Source organism: Miscanthus floridulus, chromosome 10, assembly GCF_019320115.1.
Source record: "Miscanthus floridulus cultivar M001 chromosome 10, ASM1932011v1, whole genome shotgun sequence".
NCBI lineage: Eukaryota > Viridiplantae > Streptophyta > Magnoliopsida > Poales > Poaceae > Miscanthus > Miscanthus floridulus.
This window is the reverse complement of record NC_089589.1, coordinates 138,614,679-138,622,386: the sequence shown is the minus strand read 5'-3', so window position 1 is coordinate 138,622,386 and position 7,708 is coordinate 138,614,679.

The following is a 7,708-nucleotide window of genomic DNA, read 5'->3' as shown; positions in this document are numbered from 1 at the left end:
CTCGATCAAAGTTATGGAAGGTGGTAGTAGTCCCTCGCGCCATCGGGAAAAGCGTTCCAAGAAGACTCAAGATCGTGCCGCTGTTCCCAAGCCTCCTGGCCGCACCAAAGCGTCTTACTCGCGTGGTGGTGCTGGTGGTTCCCGTGGCCGTGGCCGTGGCGACCAGGGGTCTTCTGCTACTGCCCCTCCTCCTGCTCCTGCTCCTGTTGGGGCTGAGCCGATGGTTGATGAAGAAGAAGAAGCGTTGGACCGTGCCGGACGCACCCTTGCTGTTCCACCGCCTCGCACCCCGTCTCGTGGTCCGTCGGGGACTTGTCAGCTCGTTCCATTCACTGAGGTGTCGCCGATCATGAGGGAGCCCTCCATGGCTCCGAATCCGGCTGGTGGATGGACTCCTCCCCTTCCAGTGGATTATCAGCACCGAGTCAGGGACATCCGGTACAACAGAGGAAGGAACCTGTATGCAGAGGATGAGAAAGATCTCCGCCTTGAGTATCGTTTCTGGCACCCTTTCCATTATGATTTCTATGATTCCATTCTTTATCGGAAGTTTTTGAAGAAGAAGGAGCCACCGGTCCTTCAGATGAAGTGCATTGATGCATATTCTCTTGGCAAGTACACGGAACCCGAGATGGAGCAGATGGTTTGGGATATAAAATCAATGGGGTTGTACTACCTGCTACAGTTTAGGAAGAATTGGAACAACGAGCTGATTTGTCAGTTTTATGCTTCTTATCATCATGAGAGAGACCAGACCGGTGCCGTGGACATTATTCACTGGACCACTGAAGGCAAGCACTATAAGGTGGACTTCATCAATTTCTCTCGCCTTCTAGGTTTGGGTCACAGCGACCGGAGTGCCAATGAGTTGACTGAGTATGAGGATCTTGCTTTGGAGGAATATCAACACATGTATCTTGAGGGCCACAGAGCTGATGGACAGACCACATTTCTGAAGCCATATTATTATGTTTTGAACAACATCCTGAGACAGATATTGTATCCGAAGGTAGGTGACTCCACCTTTCTTCGTGATGATTCACAGAAGGTGCTTCAGAGATTTGGAGATGAGTTTGAGAAGTTCTCCATCAGTCGATACATTTGGAACAAGATCCATGATGCTACTGAGGATCCGGTAAAGCATCTTCCCTATGCTCCGTACATCATGCATATCATAGAGCAAGTATCCGGCCTCCGTTTTCCCTATGACTCTCAGCATAAGCTCCTCAAGATATCCAACAAGACCTCTATCGTTGCCGCTAGAGAACTCAAAGAACAAGCTGGGGCAGCCCAAGCTAAAGGGAAAGGTCCATCGGCTTCTCGCTCTCGCCGTGGTGCTGCCACCACTACTGCTGCTGCTGCTGCTCGCTCATCCAGCGATGCGCCCCTGTCTTCGTCCTCCTCCGGCAAGAAGCCCAACAAGTTCAAGTTTCTCATGACCTACATGTTTGGACAGTGTTGTGCTAGTGCTCAGCGTGAGAACGACATGCAAGAGAGGCTATATCGGTTGGAACAGCAAGCAGGCATTGTGTCTTCCCCTCCGTCGCCATTTGTGCCTCCTCGTGATCCGTTGGCTTTATATGATGAGGCTTGTGCGGCATACGAAGATGATGCTTCTTCTCGCCCGCATGGCAAGGGGAAAGCAACTGAAGAGGATGAGGAATATCAAGAGGAAGAAGATGATGAAGACGACGACGATGGTGAGGAAGGTGACCAAGGAGAAGATGATGACTACGACGACGAGTAGTTGGTTTCTCATGCGGCCTACCCCTTTTGGCACTTGTTGACAAAGGGGGAGTGTTAGGCTTTGATTTATTGTAATAAGTTAGTTGGTCTTTATGTTTTGGAACTTTAAAACTTTAGCGTGTATGAACTTTGTCGTGTGGTGGCAACCGTGTGATGGACAACTATCTATTTATATGTGTGTGATGGATGATTGTAGGATAAGTAATGTTTTAATCTATCTTATTTGCTTGTGCTTATCTCTACTTGTCATGATGGATGTTTTTGTATGGCCATGTATTGCTTCAAGTTTCTACTTTGAAATCTTGGCCATCATATTTACTTGTTGTGTGAAATAACATGTCATATTGCATCTCTTTTCACGTCTATATACTTGTTCACACACACTTGTTGCACCCCATGGATTACAAAATTTAGGGGGAGCTTTTGTCTTGGTGTATGCAAAGCATGTATACATGATTCCAATTGAAATTCAAATTCATGCATACATCAAGGGGGAGCTCTCCATAAATTTTGGGGTTCAAAAAGCTTTAAATTCTTTCATTCCTATAAAAGCCTAAGTTGGTTGTCATCAATTACCAAAAAGGGGGAGATTGAAAGTGCATTTGCCCCCTATGTGGGTTTTGGTGTATTGATGACATCCAAATTAGGGACTAATGTGATCTTAATGAGATATGTTGCAGCTATTAGTCTCATGAAAGATTCAAAGAGTTGATAAAGATGAAATGGTATCCCTCAATTCTTAAAGTTGTAAAGGCGGACGAATTCAAAACGATCTCCAAAGGTTTTAATTTTGCTTTTGAGTTTAGGATCCGCCGCACTATAAAGAGGGATGCAAGTTTAGTTGGTCTAAGGAAGATAGAGTGCTCAAGCATTTAAATAAAATCAAAAGTGTGTCACTCTAGCACTTCACGAGCACATAGAATAATTTTCTGTGACTTTCGGTGTCGGAAGTCCTGACGTAAGTCGGAACTCCCGACAGTCGGAAGTCCCGACCTAAGCCAGGGGTCCCGGCACCTGTGCTTCTGACTGCTCGCTGTCTGTGCACGTCGGAAGTCCCGACGTTCGCCGGGAGTTCCGACCGTCGGAAGTCCCGACGTTCGCCGGGAGTTCCGACACTGACCTGTCCCAAGCCGGGAGTCCCGGCCTCAGCAGTGCTGGCTGTTTGATTAACTGTGCACGTCGGAAGTCCCGACGATCGTCGGGAGTTCCGACCGTCGGAAGTCCCGACGTTTGCCGGGAGTTCCGACACTGACTTTCACCCGTGGACTTCTGACCCTTTGGGAACAGTATTTTTGCTAACGTCGGAAGTCCCGGGATCTGCGTCGGGACTCCCGACGTAGATCTGAACGGTTGGATTTTCACTTGGAGTATAAATACTCCTCTCTTCACTTCTAACCGTTACGGACTCATTTCACAGTTGACTCCCTTCGTGCTGAACAGCTCCCAAGCAACCAAAGCACCCCTCTCCTTCCCCCTTTGCTCCAATCTTCGATTCCCTTAGTTTTTGAGTAAAAGGAGAGTGGATTAAGTGAGAGCATCACTTTGGAAAGCTTGAGCACTTGATTTCTTCGTCAAGCCGGTTGTGTTTGCATCTATTACTCTTGGGGCTTTGCCCCTAGCCGGCTAGGCGTTGCCCAAGAGCTTCCATCTTGTGGAAGAGCCTTGGGAAGTTTGTATCACCCTTCGATTTCTTAGTGGAAAGCTCAAGTGACCTTTGTGGTCGCTTTGAGAGAGGCAAGGAGGTGGAAAAGACTCCGACCTTAGTGGTCACCTCAACAACGAGGACGTAGGAGCTCCTTTGTGGGGTTGCCGAACCTCGGGATAAATCCTTGTGTCCCGCGTGCTTGTTGTTGTTGTGATTGCTTGAGATTACTTGTATGTGTTTGTCTCTTTGTCTCCAAAATCTCCATTTTAGGGTTTGGACTCGATCTACGGTTTGGAGGCTTTACGGCGTCAAGGGAGTGACCCAACATCTTCACCAAACCACTAGGAAGCGAGGTTGTAAGTTTATTTATCCGCAAAGTTAAATTTGGCACTGCTTTTGTAGTTCACGTAGGCGTCGGAACTGCTGACGTTTGCGCTGGAACTTCTGACAACGTCAGGAGTTCCGACCCAAACGTCGGGACTTCCGACAGTGGCTGACAGATTTGAACTTAGCATTTGCAGTAAATTTTTAGATACGCCTATTCACCCCCCCCCCCCTCTAGGCATTGTTAGATCCTTTCACTATAGGACCAGGGGGTTTGTATACCTAGGTTTGTGCCCCTCCTCCGCTTGGGCCCTCGGCCGTCGCACCTCGTGCCTACACCTAGGGCCGGCACTGTAAATATAGGTACTAACTCTGTCTCTGAAAGAATCAATTCCTAGAGACTTTAGGATAGATTAACAAAGAAAAAAGACCATGCTGCCCCTCGCCAAAACTCCTAGACATCTCATCGGTTGCCGAGAATCTTAAATGATGTCTCTTGTATATCAACGAGTTCAACATGCTACTGATGAAGTAGAATCGAGATGACAACCTTCGGAGACTCCTCATCCTCTCGGCATCTCCAGCCACTCGACCTCCACCCCCACGGCTGGCGGCGTCCATGGTCCCGGTGGCCTGTGCCTAGCAGCCCACGACCGGCAGCCTTGACAGCCCTGGTTGCCCCTGCCCGGTAGCCCCACGACCGGCGGCCCATGCGACTTTTTTTAGGGTCGCTCCTCCCTTCCGGCCATGCGATACCCCGCGCGATAGAAAAAGAAACTGCCATCCCTGCGATCCCCGCCTGCTTTGAAGGAAACAAATCGATCACCTGAGGCCATATGCATGAAAGGAAACAATAATCATGCATGGAAGGAAACAATTGGCAAAGATCAAGCAAGACTCCTCCCTTCCGGCCATGCGATACCCCGCGCGATAGAAATAGAAACTGTCATCTTGCGATCCCCGCCTACTTTGAAGGAAACAAATCGATCACCTTAGGCCACATGCATGGAAGGAAACAATAATCATGCATGAAAGGAAACAATTGGCAAAGATCAAGCAAGACGACTCAATGAGGTTGGCCCTTAATTTTAGTGTTTCCAGCATGCAGACCTCAAATTAAAAAGTGGCTGCCCCTTGAGAACATCAGTGGTGCCGAATAAAAGATGTGCAGGTTATACATGGTGAGATTGGTGAACCTTTTGTAATTTCCTAAATGAATATTCCCACCATTCGTATATAGGTCCATTCCCCTATGTTTCTTTGTGCTCCAATTATCATATAATATGCAAGTATTGTTGTGTTCATCACGACTTCCAGTTGACTACTCCCATTAGCATATACTTCCTCTGCCCCAAAATATAAGTCATTATGGGATGTGTACAGGTCAAACTTTCTCAACTTTGACTAGGTTTGTAAAAAATACGTGCAATATTTATATCTCCAAATAAGTTTATTATGAAAATATATTCAATAGTCTATGCAATGATACTAATTATGTATTATAAATATTAATATTCTTTTATATATAATTGGTCGAAGTTAAAAAAAGTTGACTTCTCGGGACGCGAGAATGAATTCTATTTTGGGACAGAGGGAGTATATGAAAGCAATGTTGAAAATATTTTAACAATCAAGTTCGTCTCTTTCTGATTGGTAAGCTTAGACATCATAATGGCATCAAAAATTTTGACTCTCATGGACACCCTCATGGATCAGTGCAAAGCATCCCAATCCTACAGCATACACAAATGGCAACCTTAAAGTTATGATATTTTTAAAGTGGACAATAAAGATCATCTTAGACGTTCTGGCATTATAGTATATACGTGTAGACACAGGCACGGTGGTGCAAGTGAGCAGCCAGCAGGAGTCGAGAGTTAGGATGTGTTTGGATCCCAGGACTAAACTTTAGTCCCTGTCACATTAAATTTTTAGATATCAATTAGGAGGACTAAACATGAGCTAATTATAAAACTAATTACATAAGTTGTGGCTAGTTCGCTTGCCAGCGCCGTGTACTGGACGTTATGGAGATGTGGTGGAACTTATTCGTGGATTTGTTGGCGCACGAAAGAAATGGATATCGGAAATCTTTTTCTGTCGGTATAAAAAATGATCTTAGCCGCATCTCGGAAAGATCTACACAGTAGAGTTTGTGAGCCTGTGATGCCATGCTCTCTGTGACTGTGTAAATTTCACGAACTTAACTTTTTGGATTAAATGTCGCTTTAACGTCGGTCATATACTTTTACTGTATTGTTATCTTATCGTGCGATCCGTGTGTTTTTAGTACAAAAGTTTAGCTGTGCCGTAGCAACGCACGGGCATGAACCTATTTACATATATACTCGAACCTGTGTGTATATGATTATATGGAGATGCAGTGGAACTTATTCATGGATTTATTGGCGCATGAAAAAAAATTGATATCGTAGAATTCTTTCTGCCGATATAAAATATTATCTTAGCCGTATCACGAAAAAGTCTATACAGTAGAGTTTGTGAGACTGCGACGTCGCGCTCTCCGTGGCTGTATTAATTTCACGAACATGGCTTTTTGAATAAAATATCACTTTGACGTCGGTATTTAATTTAACTGTATTGTTATCTTATCGTGCGATCCGTGTGTTTTTAGTACAAAAGATTTAGTTGTCCCGTAGCAACATATGGGCACGCTACCTAGTATACAGTAGAAGGTTAGAGGCGATCATTCATAAACGTTGATGAACAGCCTCTTTGGTCGTTTGGGTATTTCCCAGGAAGCACTGTACGCTAGCCAGATAGTATGTGTGAAAAGGAGGGAATGAAACATCATGAGGGTGCAGACCTTTTATATATGTTTGGAGAGAATGCGTCACATGTGGATCAGAGGTACTTAGTTATTTATTAATTATTATTTTCTGTCATCATTAATTCTTGTACGTAGTTTTGATCAAACGCGTGAATAGACAATGGTGCCGCCCACGCATGCTGGCATTAGCTTTTCAGTACATTCACTCCCTTCTATATGCAAAAGTGATTCTTTACCACTGACTACCATCAGCCGGGTGTGCAATCTTATCATCATCCACTTTGCGCTCATCATCCCACCATGTCATGAGTGTGGCTTCTTTAGGGTTTAGAAAGATACGTCTCAAGCGGTCGGTCACTGACAGGTACCACACTACCAAGGCAGGAATTCTTCTCTGCTTTGCATCATTGCCCAATGTAGTGTCCTCTAGGGGCTGAGATTCTTGTATCACCTTTTTTTGTACCCTTCTTATTCCTCTTTTCTCTGTGGAGGCTTCGTCCCCACCGTAAAGGTCATTGTTCTTATACCGACTGGCCCCACACCGGGGACATTTATCAAGTGACTTGAGCGTTTCGCCACGAAAAAGGATACAGTGGTTGGGGCATATATGGATTTTTTCAATCCCCGTTGTCAATGGACTTATGACCTTCTTCGCTTGGTATGTGTTGGCGGGAACTGAGTTTGGCTGTGGCAGTACCCATGACAGGAGACACAATAGATCATTGAAACTACAGTTTGATCAGCCGTACTTAGCCTCCAGGATGAGTAGCTCAAGCACAAAACGTAGCAATGTCCAATGTGTCGGACAGCCCTTTTCAACACCATATACAGTCTCATTCGATGCTTTTGTCACCATTTCTAAATTTTCTAGACCTTTCGGGCTCTTAAGTAAAATCTCTGGTCCATGGGCTCGAATCATGTCCTCCAAATCATCTTCATCCCCGACACGTGCTCCACCATAATTATTGGCACCACCTTTATCGTTATCATCCCAACCGCCAGCATCACCACCTTGTTCATTGCCAAACTAAGGATCCATTCGTGCATCAAACTCTACTGAATATTGAGATAGGGATTCTAGGGTTTCGTCGTCGTATTCCTCCTCATCCTCATCGTTAACAATAACCGTTTCACCATGATGAATCCACACTGTGTAGTCCTCAACAAATCCTCACAAAATCAAATATGATCTGATGATAGTC